Source organism: Diceros bicornis, chromosome X (genome assembly GCF_020826845.1).
Source record: "Diceros bicornis minor isolate mBicDic1 chromosome X, mDicBic1.mat.cur, whole genome shotgun sequence".
Taxonomy (NCBI): domain Eukaryota; kingdom Metazoa; phylum Chordata; class Mammalia; order Perissodactyla; family Rhinocerotidae; genus Diceros; species Diceros bicornis.
This window is the reverse complement of record NC_080781.1, coordinates 96,890,866-96,906,189: the sequence shown is the minus strand read 5'-3', so window position 1 is coordinate 96,906,189 and position 15,324 is coordinate 96,890,866.

Sequence of the window (15,324 nt, the reverse complement as noted above, 5' to 3'; positions counted from 1 at the left end):
GGGATGTGTTTCAGTCTGCTATCTGTGCAGTGCCCCAGGAGTGGAAGTCTTCCAAGAACTGAATCTCTGATTGTCACAGTCCCATGGGACCCAGGAATACAAGCCCCTCTGGCCTCCAGAGCCAGGCGATCAAGGGGCATCCCCTGGGTGGCAGCTGCAAAAACTAGGTCACCAGACATGAAAACCGGGCATCAGACGTGTGTAGAAGCTCTCCTCTGGGAGATAATGGCACTCTGGAGCATGGCAGAGGGAGAGTGAGAAGATGGCGCCCACTAGTTGGAGCAAGGCAAAGACAGCACCTGCCAAAAAAGAGGAAAAAAAGGAAAGAAAAAAAGAATAATCACTTCTCAGCCTTTTGGCTAAGATCAACTGTAGAAAAGAAAAAAGAGAAAAAGAAAAAAATGAAATATAAAGGGGAAAAAAGTTAAAAAAAATAAAAAGATGGTGCCCGTTGGTTTTAGCAAGGCAGAGGGAGAGCAGGAAGATGGCTCCTACCAGCCTCTGTCCCCAGAGAGTATCCCAGCAGGCTCCTGCCCCTCAGACCAATGCTTTAAAATTAGGAAATAAGTCTCTTTAACACAAAATCTTGGCACTTTCAAAGGACTTTTTCTGTGCTGAGCCCTGGGGCGGGTAAGTCTGCACATAAGCCCTTTAAGAGCTGTTCCTCAGTTCGCCACAGCCCAATGGGGCTCATGGGCATGAGCCCCATTGGTCTTCAAAGCCTGGTGTTTTGGGGGCTCGTCTCTCAGGTGCTGGTCTTAAAAATTGGGTTGCCCCATATGGGGTACAAATTCTTCACTCCTCAGGGAGAAGCTCCAGGTTTTGAGTTCCCTCCCAATTTTGGGTCCCCATGCCAGGAGTGGGGTTTATGGCAGAGATTGGTGCATTTCCTACCCACTTCGATGTGATTTTCCTCTCGTTTGCCTGATGTGAAGGGGTTGCTCCACTAGTTTTTAGTTTGTTTTCAGAGGAAATTGTTTCATGTATAGCTCTAGATTTGATGTGTTCGTGGGAAGAGATGAGTTCAGGATCTTCCTATGTTGTCATCTTGAAACAGAACCTGAGATTCTTTTCAAGGGCCACAATAGTGTGGCTGGAGTCAGCTGATTGGACTAGAACAGCAACACCATAATGTGAAAAAGTGTGAGTAGGTACCACTGATAACCTTGAGGTGGGGCTAAAGGTTCCATGTAGCTGATCTCCCAGAAGTTGGCAGAGACTTATGCTATGTGTTCTCCCCCACCATGAGACAACCAGGTCAACTATTGGCAGAGGTCACAAGTCTGGCATGCAGTGGTGGCCTCTGCATCAGAAGCATAGAGTCCTTTTCTTTGTGCCCAGTCTATGATGATGGATATGTTGGCATGTGCCGTATAGTGACAGATTCAGGCAGCACTGGTGACAATTTGACCAGTATAGACCTGAGCAGCAGCTTGATTCCAGTCAGTTTCATCAGAGAATGGGCCCTCACATGGCATCTACATGCATGACTATGACAGTTTGGTTAGTAGCCACAACTTGTTTCTACAGATTTCAGGCCCAGAGAAGGAAGTTTTTTTTTTTTTTTTTAATTTTTTGTTTATTGCAGTAACATCGGTTTATAACATTGTAAAAATTTCAGGTGTACATCATTATACTTCTATTTCTGCATAGATTACATCATGTTCACCACCAAAATACTGATTACAACCCATCACCACACACATGTACCGAATTATCCCTTTCACCCTCCTCCCTCCCCCCTTCCCCTCTGGTAACCACCAATCCAATCTCTATCTCTTTGTGTTTGTTTATTGTTGTCATTATCTACCACCTAATGAAGGAAATCATACGGTATTTGACCTTCTCTCTCTGACTTATTTCACTTTGCATTATACCAAGAGAGGGAAGTTTTTAATCTGTCAGTCTCTAGTTTTCCAAGTGAACATCTAGGCCATTAGCAATAATAAATATCTAACAAGGTTCATCAAGAATAGTATTGGCCAGAAGTATGAGAACGACCTTGAGTTCTGTCTTCTGAGTGGAGTGATCATGTCCATTTTTCAGTTCTGTATAGCTGGAGCTGAGGTTGAACAGCCACAGCCCAGTAGACACCAGATTAGCCTAAGCATCAGTGAACCAGTCCAAGACATTTAAGGGAAACTATGAATTGAGGGTTCCATTGAACCAGTGGCTTTGCTTTAGATGGAAGAGTAGGGATAATTTTTCCCCTGTGGAGAGAGTTGCCTCTCTTTTATGTAAAACCAAGATGCTTTTTTTTAAATTGATGTTTTAATAGTTTTTAACATTGTGAAATTTTGGGTTGTACATTTTTGTTTGTCCATCACCATATATATGACTCCCTTCACCCCTTGTACCCACCCCCCACCCCCCACCCCCATTGCCCCTGGTAATCACAATACAGTTTTCTCTGTCCATGTGTTGGTTTATATTGCACATATGAGTGAGATCATACAGTGTTTGTCTTTCTCCTTCTGGCTTACTTCACTTAACATAATACCCTCCAGGCCCATCCATGTTGTTGCAAATGGGACGATTTTGTCTTTTTTTATGGATGAGTAGTATTCCATTGTATATATATACCACATTTTCTTAATCCAATCATCAGTCGAGGGACACTTAGGTTGCTTCCACTTCTTGGCTATGGTGAATAATGCTGCAATGAACATAGGGGTGCATAAGCCTCTTTGGATTGTTGATTTCAGGTGCGTTGGATAGATTCCCAGTAGTGAGATGGCTGGGTCATAGGGCATCTCTATTTTTAATTCTTTGAGGAATCTCCATACCGTTTTCCATAGAGGCTGCACCAGTTTGCATTCCCATCAGCTGTATATGAGGGTTCCTGATTCTCCACATCCTCTCCAACATTTGTTGTTTTTTGTCTTGGTGATTATAGCCATTCTAATGGGCATAAGGTGATATCTTAGTTTTGTTTTGATTTGCATTTCCCTGATGATTAGTGATGTTGAACATCTTCTCATGTGCCTATTGGTCATCTGTATATCTTCTTTGGAGAAGTGTCTGTTCATTTCCTCTGCCCATTTTTCGATCGGGTTGTTTGGTTTTTTGTTGTTCAGTTGTGTGAGTTCTTTATATATTATGGAGATCAACCCCTTGTCAGATGTATGTTTTGCAAATATTCTCTCCCAGCTGGTGGGTTGTCTGTTCATCTTGATTCTGGTTTCGTTTGTCTTATAGAAGCTCTTTAATCTGATAAAGTCCCACTTGTTTATTTTTTCTTTAGTTTCCCTAGTCTGGGTAGGCATGTCATCCGAAAAGATTCCTTTATGACCAATGTCAAATAGTGTGTTGCCTATATTTTCTTCCATGAGTTTTATAGTTTCAGGACTCACCTTCAGGTCTTTGATCCATTTTGAGTTAATTTTTGTGAATGGCGATAGCAGATGGTCCACTTTCATTCTTTTACATATGGCTGTCCATGGCCAAGATGCTTTTTATGTAAAGCCAAGATGCTTCTGGGGCCAGGCTGGCTGCATACTTGAATACACCTTTTTTATTTGAAAAGAGAGGCTTATTGGGTCTTTCCCACCTTATTAGTCATTAAGTCTAAGTTGATCTACCACAAAATGGAAGTATCAGGCTGGAGAGTCACAAGGCCTACTTGGATCAAGTGTTCAATTTTGACAAGAGCTCAATAGCAAGCTAATAGCTGCTTTTCACAAGGGCTGTATCTGGTAGCTATATCAGGGAAACAATAAGTCCAAAACTCCAAGGGGTGCCTGCAGGTGGAGGATGTCTCCCTTTGCCAGAGGGTCTGATTGGAAAAATCATCAGTCACAGAAACTTGTAGCTCAAAGGGGTCCTTAGGGTTGTGGGGGCCCAGAGGAAAAGAGTGTGCCACAGCTTGCTGGACAGATTCCAACTCAGCCTGTTGGTTTGGGCTTGTCTCAAAGGATTATGATTTGTGCGTTAGGTGATATGAAATATCAAGTAGAATGCCCAAGCGAGGCACATACTGTCCATAACGCCCAAAAAGTTCAACAAGGTTTTTTCTTTGATGTGTGGGGCCTAGGAGACAGCAGGATTTTTTTGACAGTCAAATGGATTAATCCTTGAGAATCTACCCACATTGTCCCCAGAAACTTAACTTGGCAAACTCCTGAATTTTGTTGAGGTTTATCAGCCTCCGTACTGGGAGAGGTGTGATAACACTACAGTTAGGGCTGTTGAGGCTGAAGCTTCTAACTTCACCAACAGGACAATGTCTATATAGTGAAAGGTGTGGACATCAGAGGGTAGAGGCGCTTGTGCTAAGTCCTGACCCACCCACTGGTGGCAAATGGCAGGGAAGTTTAGGTATCCCGGGGGAACACTACAAATATATATTTGAAGCCTTGTTACATGCGTACATACTTACTTTGATCCTCGATGCCAGTGATATGGCAAATAAGGCATTGGCAATGTCCAAAACAGCATTCCAAGTGCCATCATTCTGTGTAATAGATTCAGTTATAGTCACAATGTCTAGAACAGCCAGGGCTATGGAAGCAAAAATTGAATGCAGTTAGTAATAGTTCAGGGTAAGCCTCCAGCTCCTGTTAGTCTTTTTCATTGGGCATCTAAGACTACTGTGTTCAAATATTCTATCTCTTATTATCCCTGCTGCCTTTTAAGTCCTTAATCAAGGCAGTTTCTCTTTTTCCTCCTGGAATGCTATACTCTTTCTGTTAGATTTCCGGGGAGGGGGGCAAAGAGGAGGATTGGAGAGCAATGAATGTGTCCCACTATTACTTCTCTACATGTGGCTCTTCCCAATTGAGAGAATTTCCACTTATGAGATGAAGAAGTACAAGCATACAGTACATTAATTACTACTACACATTCAGATGTAGAAGCAGCAACCACAGTATGTTGAATGGGCCCAAAGCGTCCTGTCCCCAAACTTACATCAGCTACTCTCTCTCACTGTGAACCCTGTCCAAACCCCATTAGCTGAATCCAGGCACCTTTTCCTTCCACAGGTCCAGGTAAGATAGTGACTTGAGCACCCATATCCAATCTGACATTAAAGTTTGAGTTCTACTCCTTCCCCAAATTCTCCTAAGTATACTCAGATGAGTGTGTATGGCCTTTTCCCCCATTGAGATCAGCCCCACTTCTGTTTTTATATTTAAAATATCTGAGGTTGGGGTGCATGGGGATGTATTGGAGACATGGAGGGAAAGAGAAGCTCTGTGCTATTAAACAAGGCTGTGCGTTTACTGTCAGTTTTGACCGGCATGGCAGCAGCTCATGACCGCACCAAATGAATTTCCAGTGTTTTCAGCATGCCTAATACTTTATACCGAGTGGCAAGGTCCTCATAGTGACACCATTTAATTTATTTTAGCCTTGAAAACCTAGTGACTCAGCAGTCATACCCACATGGCTTTCTGGATGGGGCTGTGAGGTTTGCATCCTCTGGTTAACTCAGGCTTCACTTACATAGTGGCAAATTGCTTTAAGGAGTCCAATTTAATCTGGGGCATCTGCTGTGCCACTGTCATAACATCTCCTAAATTTGGGGCCAGTTTCAACATTAGGGCTGGGAGAGTTTTCTAGGGCAACAGAACTGATTGCAAGAATTTATCTAGATGCCTTTGAGTCAGTTTCTCAATCTCCGGTGGGTCACCTTCATCAGCACTGTAAACCCAATCCAGGACAGTAAGAGCCAGAATACTAGTAAATGGCTCATGTATGGTTTTCCATGGGAGTTTGTCTGTCTTAAAGAAATCTCCCTGAGAGTACCTAAGTTCTCTTATAAGCAGCCAAGATCTAAGGTTGAAATGACAGACTGAAGGAGGGAGTTGATCTATAAGACAGGCCAGCTGTTGCCATTCTTTCTTAACAAACAGTATATTCCCTACAAATCCCATCTCCTTTACTAAGAAGTCAAAGCTTTAAAAATTCACCTGGTTTCTACCCATAGCAGTTGTGTAACTGCTGTCTGAGAAGGGGCCTATCCAGGCTGAATTTTAGTGTTGGTTGTTACGGTGGGATAGACCTTAGGGTAACCACCAGTTTGGGGTAGATATCTCCTTTCTGTGGGAGAGTTAGCAACAACCAGGGCACCATTCGGGAAGTTGTCTTTGAGCCTGCTTCCCAGTTCGGAGCCTGAAACTACCTCCCCCAATTTCTCATTAACAGAAATTAAAGTGGAGGACCATTTATTGCCTGGTTAACCATACAGTTTGGTTAACAAGTTGTTACTGATTCACATAGACTTTCCGAAAATCCCATTAATTAGCCTATAAGGCCCTCACCTTTCCTTTTCTAGAAAATTATATCTTTATCAACATCGTTGCCACCTTGTCACCACCTCATTGCCAAAACTGTCAAGAACTGTGAAGGACTATAAAAGTTAGTTTGCCACATTTTTATGGATGCTGATAGAAAACATGGGACTCCTGGGGCAGAGGTGAAGGACTGTTTAATACTCAAAGCAATAGCAGTAACCAGAGTATCAGCATTTACATTGGTTTCTTGAGCCCCAGTTCCCACAGGGTGACGGGAAGAGGGCGAAATGACACCTTGTGTTAAAAGAGAGGAAATGAGCTTAGGGGGCGCAAATATTTTTATGATGGGCAGTACGCATGCCTGCCTTTTGCTCCAGACGGAAGCACTATCTCTATCTTCCAAGGCTGTAAGCAAGTAGCTCTTTGTTTTTATGGGAGACATTATCTCTATATTCTAAGGCTTTTCCCTATACAAACATCCTTGAAAAGAGAGTCCATAGAAGAGGGCAGTCAGATTTTTGCTTGCAAGACATGCAAAAACAAGAGAGACCCGTGGATAATTTTCTCCCAACATGATGTTTTCAGGGTCAAACAAGAAAATGTAGACTCTAAATGTTATACGTGCTGTATTTGTTTGATACACAACATATCGAAGTCTTAGATAAATTTGCATGTACAAATGTTTCAAGTGCTGTCAAAGAAAGAGGAGCTATTTTGATCTATAGAAAATCCACTATATTTCTGATGGTCAGTTAAAATGTGTTTCTAAAAGAAAAATAGGCAAGTTGAACAAATGAGTATGGTCTTTGCAAAATTGGTTTCTAAGAGGTCTATGTTATGGGATAGGTTATAAAATTGCAAAGAATAAAATATAATAGCTTTTGTGCCAGTCCGATGGGAGGGGAAGTTAAGTGACACAACTGTTGGCACCCAGGAAAATCCCTCTTATCTGAAAGGAAAACTGACAAACAAGGATGAGACATAAATGACAAATGCATACATGGAAGTTAGTAGAAATTGTTATTATCAGTCCTTCCTCCACTACCCTGAAGTCACTAGGCCTAGGCCTAGGCCATGAAGCTTATTACCTAGGGAAGTAAAGAGTGACATTAAAAATCATGGAGTAGGAAAAAAGAGGATGTGACATAAAGAAACTTTCACCTGGCAGGAAGAGGAAATAGAAAGCTCTTCTGCTTCTAGGAGATTATGTATAACTTAACCTATCATCTCCATAACAATGAGCATACCTAGTGCCCAGATCTTGGTTTCTAAAACCATTTTCCCATTGAAGGAACCAGGACTCCTTGGACAGAGGACCGATTTTAGAACTGGAGTAGGAAATATACAAGACAATCCTGGAGTATCTTGTAGTGCCAGAAAGTAAGAAAGTGCTCAAAAAATCCCACAAAACTGAAGTATGTAACAGGGATACAGGAGCCAACTGAAAGAACTCCCAATGGTCAAAGCTAGAACAATTTGAGCAAGAAAATAAAGTAGTATTGGACTGTAACTCAAAGTATAAAATAAATATCCAGGAGTCCATACTGCTATAATGATTAAATAAATGGAGGAGAAGAGGCAAATCTCCCACGCAGAAGAATCCATATATTTTACATAGATACTCTACCCTCAAGGAAGTGAAGCATACGTCTCCATCACTTAAGTGTGAGATATGCGCAGTGACTGCCCTCCAAACAGTACGGTATGGAAAGGAGGTAAAAAGTGCAACTTTATAAGTGAAGAAACCTAGCACAATATGTCAGCCAGGTGATCAAGGTTAGCATCAACAGGGATAAGTGATGTTAATAATATGTACCTTAAATACGATGTGATGAAAATGACACTTTACCTCTGTGATCTTCTTCCCCGAAACACATAACTCCAATCTAATTATGAGAAAAACATCAGACAAATCATAATTAAGAGGTATTCTACAAAATACCTGACCAATACTCCTCAAAACTGTCAAGGTCATCAAAAACAAGGAAAGTCTGAGAAACTGTCACAGCCAAGAGGAGCATAAGGAGACATGACAACTAAACGTATTATAGTATCCTGGATGATATCCTGGAACAGAAAATGGACATCAGGCAAAACCCATAGAAATCTGAATGAAGTATGGACTTTATTTAATAGTAATGTATCAGTATTGGTCCATTAATTGTGACAAATGTACTGTACTGATGTAAGATGTTAATATTAGGGAAAATTGGTGCAGGTATATGGGAATTTTATGTACTATCTTTGCGATTTTCTGTAAATCTAAACTGTTTTACAACAAAAAGTTTATTTTTTTAAAAACTTAACCTATATTTCATTCTAACACACTCCCTAATCTTTGCTAACAATGATCCCACTGCCTGAAATGTCCTTCCTGTTATATTTTCGTATTAAAAATCCTGCCTTTAAAAATTAAAGGTCCGGCCCCTCTGGCTCCACTTCCACGAATCTCTCTTTGATCTACACAGCCAGAAGTGATAGTTTCTCTCTTCTGAATACCCAAAGCACTTTGCTTGGAACTTCCTAGACTATTCATTGTATTTTGCCTTCTACTGCAGTTATTTTTGTGAGTCTCTTAGCTCCCCTTTGGCTTATAAATTCCTGGAGGGAAGGGAGTGGATCTTCAATTTAGCAAACACTGATTTAGTGGCCAATGCATGCTAGGCGCTCTGTTAGAGCCTGAAGGCTACAAGGATGAACGGGATTCTCCCTGCTTTTCTGGAACTCATAATCTAAAGGGAAAGGCAGAATGCATGCAATTATAATATGTCACATTGTGATAAGTGCTGTGGGAAATCAAGGTATTGTGTGCCTTCTATGTACCAGACACTTTATATGCATTCCTTCATTTAATCCTCATACAACCTGCAAGATAAACATTACAATTACATTATACAAATGAGGAAAATTGAGACTTGGAGAGGTCACATAACTGGCAGAAGATCAGGGATTCAAAGCCAGGTATATTAATGTACAAAGCCCATACTCTTTCTATTATACCATGATTTAGCACAATGTCTGCCATCCAGTAGATGTTCAATAAATATCTGTTGAATGAATGACTAAAGCAGTGGCATGCACTATCCTCTAATTATACATATTACGTATACACACTACATAGAAAAATTTAAAGAAATGTAAACAAAAAAGGTTAAATTTTGTAGTACCTGCTATTAATCCTCAACTGCAATCCTCAATTCATCCCTCATTACCTAATCTGGCCTTTTAATTATTGGTAACTCACCTTGAAGCCTATCAGGATCCTCTATGTCAATAATTCTGAATTGCTGAAGAACTGTGATGCCTTACATCTTTAAAGAATGACTTTCCACAACTGTTTCCTTCAACAAAGCTCTGAAGGCTTAGTGAAGGCAACTGAAAAGTTACAAGCAGTGGTTAAGCATTCTTCCATTTACTTTCATTCATTGGTTCATTCATCAACAAATATTTATTTAACACCTCATTTATGGCATATACTCTGCCAGAGCTATCAGGAAAACAAAGTTTGATTAATGCCGTGCTTGTCAAGCCATCATCCTAGCCAGTTCCTTCAAGCCTCAAAACCCTGCAGCAACAACTTCATTAGTCATGAGGGAAATACAAATTAAATCCACAATTAGATATCACAACACACACAACAAAATGCCATAAAATAAAAAAGATTCACAACATCATATGCTGGCAAGGTTGTGGATAAACTGGAACTCTCATACACTGCAGGTGAGAGTGTAAATTGGAACAATCACTTTGGAAAACTGTTTGGCAGTATGTACTAAAGCTAAAAATACACATATTCAGTGACCCAGCAATTCCAGTCAGGAGTATATACCTAAGAGAAATGAGTGAATATGTTCACAAAAAGACATGCACAAAGTTTATAGCCACACTGTTCATGATAGCCCCAAACTAGAAACAATTCAACAGTAGAAGGAACAAATAAATTGTGGTATATTCACATAATAGAATGGCAATAAAAATGACCAATTATCATTCAGACAGCAACATGAATGAATCTCACAAAAATAATGTTGAGTGAAAGAAGTCAGGTACAAAAGAGTACGTGGTGTTTTGTTCCATTTACATAAAGTTCAAAAACAGACAAAACTAATCAATTCTGTTAGAAATGAGGTTTATGATTACCCTTAGATGAAGTAGTTATCAGGAGGGAGCACTTTGGGGAGCTTCTAGGGTGCTGGTATTGTTCCGTTTCTTGATTTGGGTGCTAAGTGTTCACTTTGTGAAAATGCGTGGAGCAATTTGTGCACTTTTCTGTATGTATGTTATACTTCAATAAAAAATAAAGCCTACCAAAAATCAAACTCTGCAGTATCTTCCACTCTTTTAGCAGAGTTTCCTAAACTTGCCTGATCATGAGAATCACTTGGGACCCTTGTTTAAAATATAAATTTCTAGTCCTGATCTCAGACCTTCTGAATCAGGATCTCTGGAGGTGGGGAAATGCTGAGAATCAGCATTTTAAACACAATCTTCCAAAATATTCTTTTTTAAAAAAACAGTTTATTGAGGTACAATTGACATGTAAAAATTGTACATATTTAGTGTATACAACTCATTGAGTTTGGAGGTAACCATACGCCTATGAAACCATCAACACCGTCAAGGCCATAGACATATCCATCACCTCCCAAAGTTGTTTCCTCTCACCTCTTTATTATTATTATTATTTGTGTGTATGTGTATGTGATAAGAACACTTAATATAAGATCTAACCTCTTAGAAAATTTTTAAGTATACAGAAAAATAAATACTGTATGGTCTCACATATGCAGAATTTAAAGTAGTCAAACACATAGAAGTAGAGAGTAGAATGGTGATTGTCTGGGGCTGGGGGGAGGGGGAAATGGGAGATGATGGTCAAAGGGTGCAAAGTTTCTGTTATGCAGGATACTGTTGATATGAGACAAATTTCAGAAAACTTTTTCTATAACATTTAAGAGCATTTTTGTTGACTGAAACTTTCTTATTTGTTCCCCAGTGCCCAGTTCTGATGTCTAGCTACCCAGTCCCCTGTAGGCATAGACTATCTAGAAGGTCCTTTAGAGAGCCTTGATTTCAGTCTTCTCCTTTTACAGAGTAGGAAACGAGGACTCACGTTAGTTTTTAACTTTCTCAAAATTGTAATAAGAATGTCAAAAAGACATAAGATATAGCAAGAAGATATCTACTCATGGCTACATATTTGAAAGGAGAAGAGATCCAATTTATGAATGCATACGCCCCTGAAAAGATCTATAAGAGGTAAAGTAATGTCTTCCTCTAATATGTAAAAATAGTCAAGGGTTGGGGAGGGATTTTCAAATGTCTTGGGAAAGAGAAGTAATCAAAATGACCTATGAAGCCAAATGGTTAACATTAGTATGATAAAGAATTAGAAGAACTGATTGAGATAAATTCATACCATCAATCTAGTTTACACTTAACCAAAAACTGAAAGATGCCCATAAAATTGGTAGGATTTGTGTGAAATAGAATAGAAGTCATGCAAAATGAAGTGAAAGATGCCATCACTTCCAATCATGCTATGGCAAGAACCTAAATTAATTTCTTAAAAGATTGGAAAGTTGGAATAGGTGTATGGAGGTTAAGCAAAATCCTACTCTTAGAGGAGTTAGAAACTGATAAGAGGAATTATTGATGGCATATAAACCCAGTTAATCTTTCAAGATGTCCAAGCAGGGTGTGTGTGTGTGTGTGTGTGTGTGTGTGTGTGTGGTATTTAATGTGTGTATGGGGGGCGAGGTGTAATGTAAAGATTATTCTCAGGGAAAGAGTAAAGTCAAAGTCTCTAAAGAGAAAATAGATCTTCTCTTCTGTAGAAGCAAGTAATGAGGGATATAGGAAAGCCACAGATGAAGAAGGGAAGAATGTATAAGGCAAAAATAATGTATTATCTAGAGACCTCCTAGAGCTGCGATTTTCAAACTTTAGTGTGTATCAGAATCCCCAGGCCACACACACACACACACACACACACACACGCATAACACACCAAGGAGTTTCTGATGCACACTAAAGTTTGAGAAGAACTAAACCATAGCCTGGGGAGTATGGTGAAACTACAGTTAGTGAAAAATCTCAGAATTTCCTCCATATTCAAAGTCCTGGGGAGGAACTAAACACCTAGGTCCTGTGGCTGAGCCTAGGCCATGTGCCTGTATCCTAGCTATTGGGAGCAAGAAATAAGAGTGTTTGGCCTCTCTTGACCTCTGTAATGTGAGGCAGGGCACTTCCACCAAGATACACACAAGGGACAATTCCCCCAAACATGAAGAAGTTTTAGATGCTATGCAACTGTAAAAAGACTGACAAATATTTACCGTTAAGACATCACTTGTGAAATCTTGATCAAGTTGTTGAGGAGAAGAGTTCCTAAGTTGGGTGACATCATTACTGAGCCATTTTGAGATCGGTAAGTATTAGTATTTTGAGATCAGTAGACCAGCAATTGATATGAATTTTACCGTTGAGGACACTGACTCAGAGAAGTTGGTGTGACTTGCTGAAGGTCATCTAACTTGAAAGTGGCAGGACTGGGATTAGGCAAACTCTATGGAAGAGGGAGGATTTCAGCTGGACCTCAAAGGAAAGGGAAGACTGAAACTAGCAAAGAAGGAGATGGAATGGGGGTTAAGAGAGAAGTCCAGGCTTGGGGCATCTTATGAGCAGAAGGATGAGGTAGGACTAATAAGGTATGTTCACGGAAAACTAAATAGTCCAGTTTATCTTGATTGGAAGGCTTTTTAGGGAAAAAGTATAGAGGAGATAAGAGGTAGATAGGAGTCAAATCTTAGAGGGCCTTGGGTGAATGTTTTAGGAAGAATAATCTGGCCATAGTGTATCAGATGGCTTAGAACCTGGATGCAGGGATGCCATTAGAGTGGCAAAGAAACAAACAAACATAGTGTGTTGAAGCCAAAGGTCTAGAGTCAAAAGGTCCTCAGGAAAGTTTCTTAACCTCTCTTTGCCTCATAGTTCCACATCTGTCAGAGAGGGTTAATAGTAATATCTACCTCATAGAGTTGTGGTGAGAATTAACTGAGATAATGGACATAAAGGCCTAATGAGTGTATTAGTCAAGGTGCCAGCAAAAAAAACAGATGGCACACTCATATTAGGTAATTTAAGAGAATTTAACCAAGGGACTACTAACAAAGATGTGGGTAGAGTATAGGGAAATCACAAGGAATAATAAAGTATCTGGGGACAAATTACAGTGGGATTATTACCACTCCTAGTCCTGCAGGAGGAAGGAGAGGGAGAAGTGCGAGCAGTTAGTTGATGAGAGAGAAGGATTTTGAGAGGGTCATCTATCGGGTACTATGAACTTAGCCATTCCACTGTGACCCTGCAGGGAAGGAGCTGAGTGAATAAATACCTTGACCTCACTCTCCCTCTCTCAGGTCTCCTGCCAAGGCTTCTCAATGGTGGAACCCAACAGGAAGCCAGAATATAAGAAAGCCCATTAATGATGTCAATACAGGTCAATTTCCTCCTGGGACACAAAGCATGGGGAAGAGTGGGGAGGGATGAGGAGTGAAACTGGAAGAATAGTAAGTGTGCCCAATAATCAGTAGTGTGATTTAGATTCAGGTCCTGCAAGGCCCCCAGCCTTCTGGCTTGCTGGAGTCATTGTGCTCTTTAAGATTTAGGAGACTATGGGGAAGGTTTGATGCTGTGTTTCTTATGGTCACCAGTGTCTGTGAGTTTCTGCTTCCACTGTGTTCTTATTCTCTTCTCATGGCTCCTGGGTATATGGTTTCTTTTCGTACTGTGTTACTTCCCTGCTCACTCCTTGATTCTTTCACTTTCCCACATACTATCAATAGCCGTGTGCTCGCAGATTTCACTGAAGGACCAAGTATTTGCAGTGCAACAGCAAACAACTTAAAATTAAATATTAAATATCTCTCACATTAAAAGTTCCTTAGCCATTCTACTAGGGCTTGAGTTTTCTCCATGCTGCTCAATTCTCCTTCTCTCTCCTTCAGTCTTCTCCCTACTTTCCCTCAGATCCCGAATATCCAAACCATGCCATTACTGCTAATTTCTCAAGAAGAGCAGTTTAGCCCCAGGTTTATTCCAACTATCCCCCAAGAGTAATCTTTGGGCAATCAAAATGACCCATCAAGGTGTTTGCTAAAACAAACACATATCTCTTCCTCTAAGAGGAAATTTACAGTTAGTTAGCTCTTAAACTGACACTTTTATTTTCTCCCCATTAGTTAGTTCGGTTGTTTTTCAGGCATGAGTTGATGAGCATCTGGCTTGATGGAGTGGTAAGAAGATTGAAAACAAAGGGACAGATGTGAGGTACATTAGATGAGAAAAATAAACTGTGATGGCTAAGTAGATATGGAGAGGTTGAGAGGGCCATCCAACAACAGCGTTGCAGCCTGGGTGATCAGGAATCTTGATGCTTTAGGCTCAGCCTTGCTGCAGCTTGCTGAGAGCCATGCCATCATTTTCTCCAGCAAACTAATTAATTTGGTTACCATGAAACATTGGGTTTTCTCTCTCTTTCTCTCTCTCTGTCTCTGTCTCTGTCTCTCTCTCTCTGTGTGTGTGTGTGTGTGTGTGTGTGTGTGTGTGTGTGTGTGAACTCAGTGGAGCTCAGTGGGTTTAGGGTGAAATGAGGAAATTCTGGTCAGGCAAGCCCTAACAGCAAGACCTACTCATCCTTTGCCTTGCTGAAACTTGTACTTCATTCATGCTCTATTCTTGTTGGAAGGAGGTTATTATCAGGCTGATTTCTGATGTCTCACAAAGACAGGTGGGAGCTCTATGACCTCACTTTTTCCATCCGTTGAGAGTAATGTAGTTTCTGTCTCTGGCTGGGCCTCTTACTTGGGTCTCCTTCTCTCCAACTTTCCCACTTTTCCCTGTTGCCAGCTGTCCTCTCCTCCAGCTTACTGTCCTCCAGAAGCCAGAGGACAGGTCTGGGTCACAGCCATAGCTGCTTTAACCCACATACCACCACCCATAAATCACCCACACTAAACCATATTCCTTCAAGGTTAGAAAACTGATTTTCTTACAGTTGATCCTGAAGCACTGCGGGAGACTAATA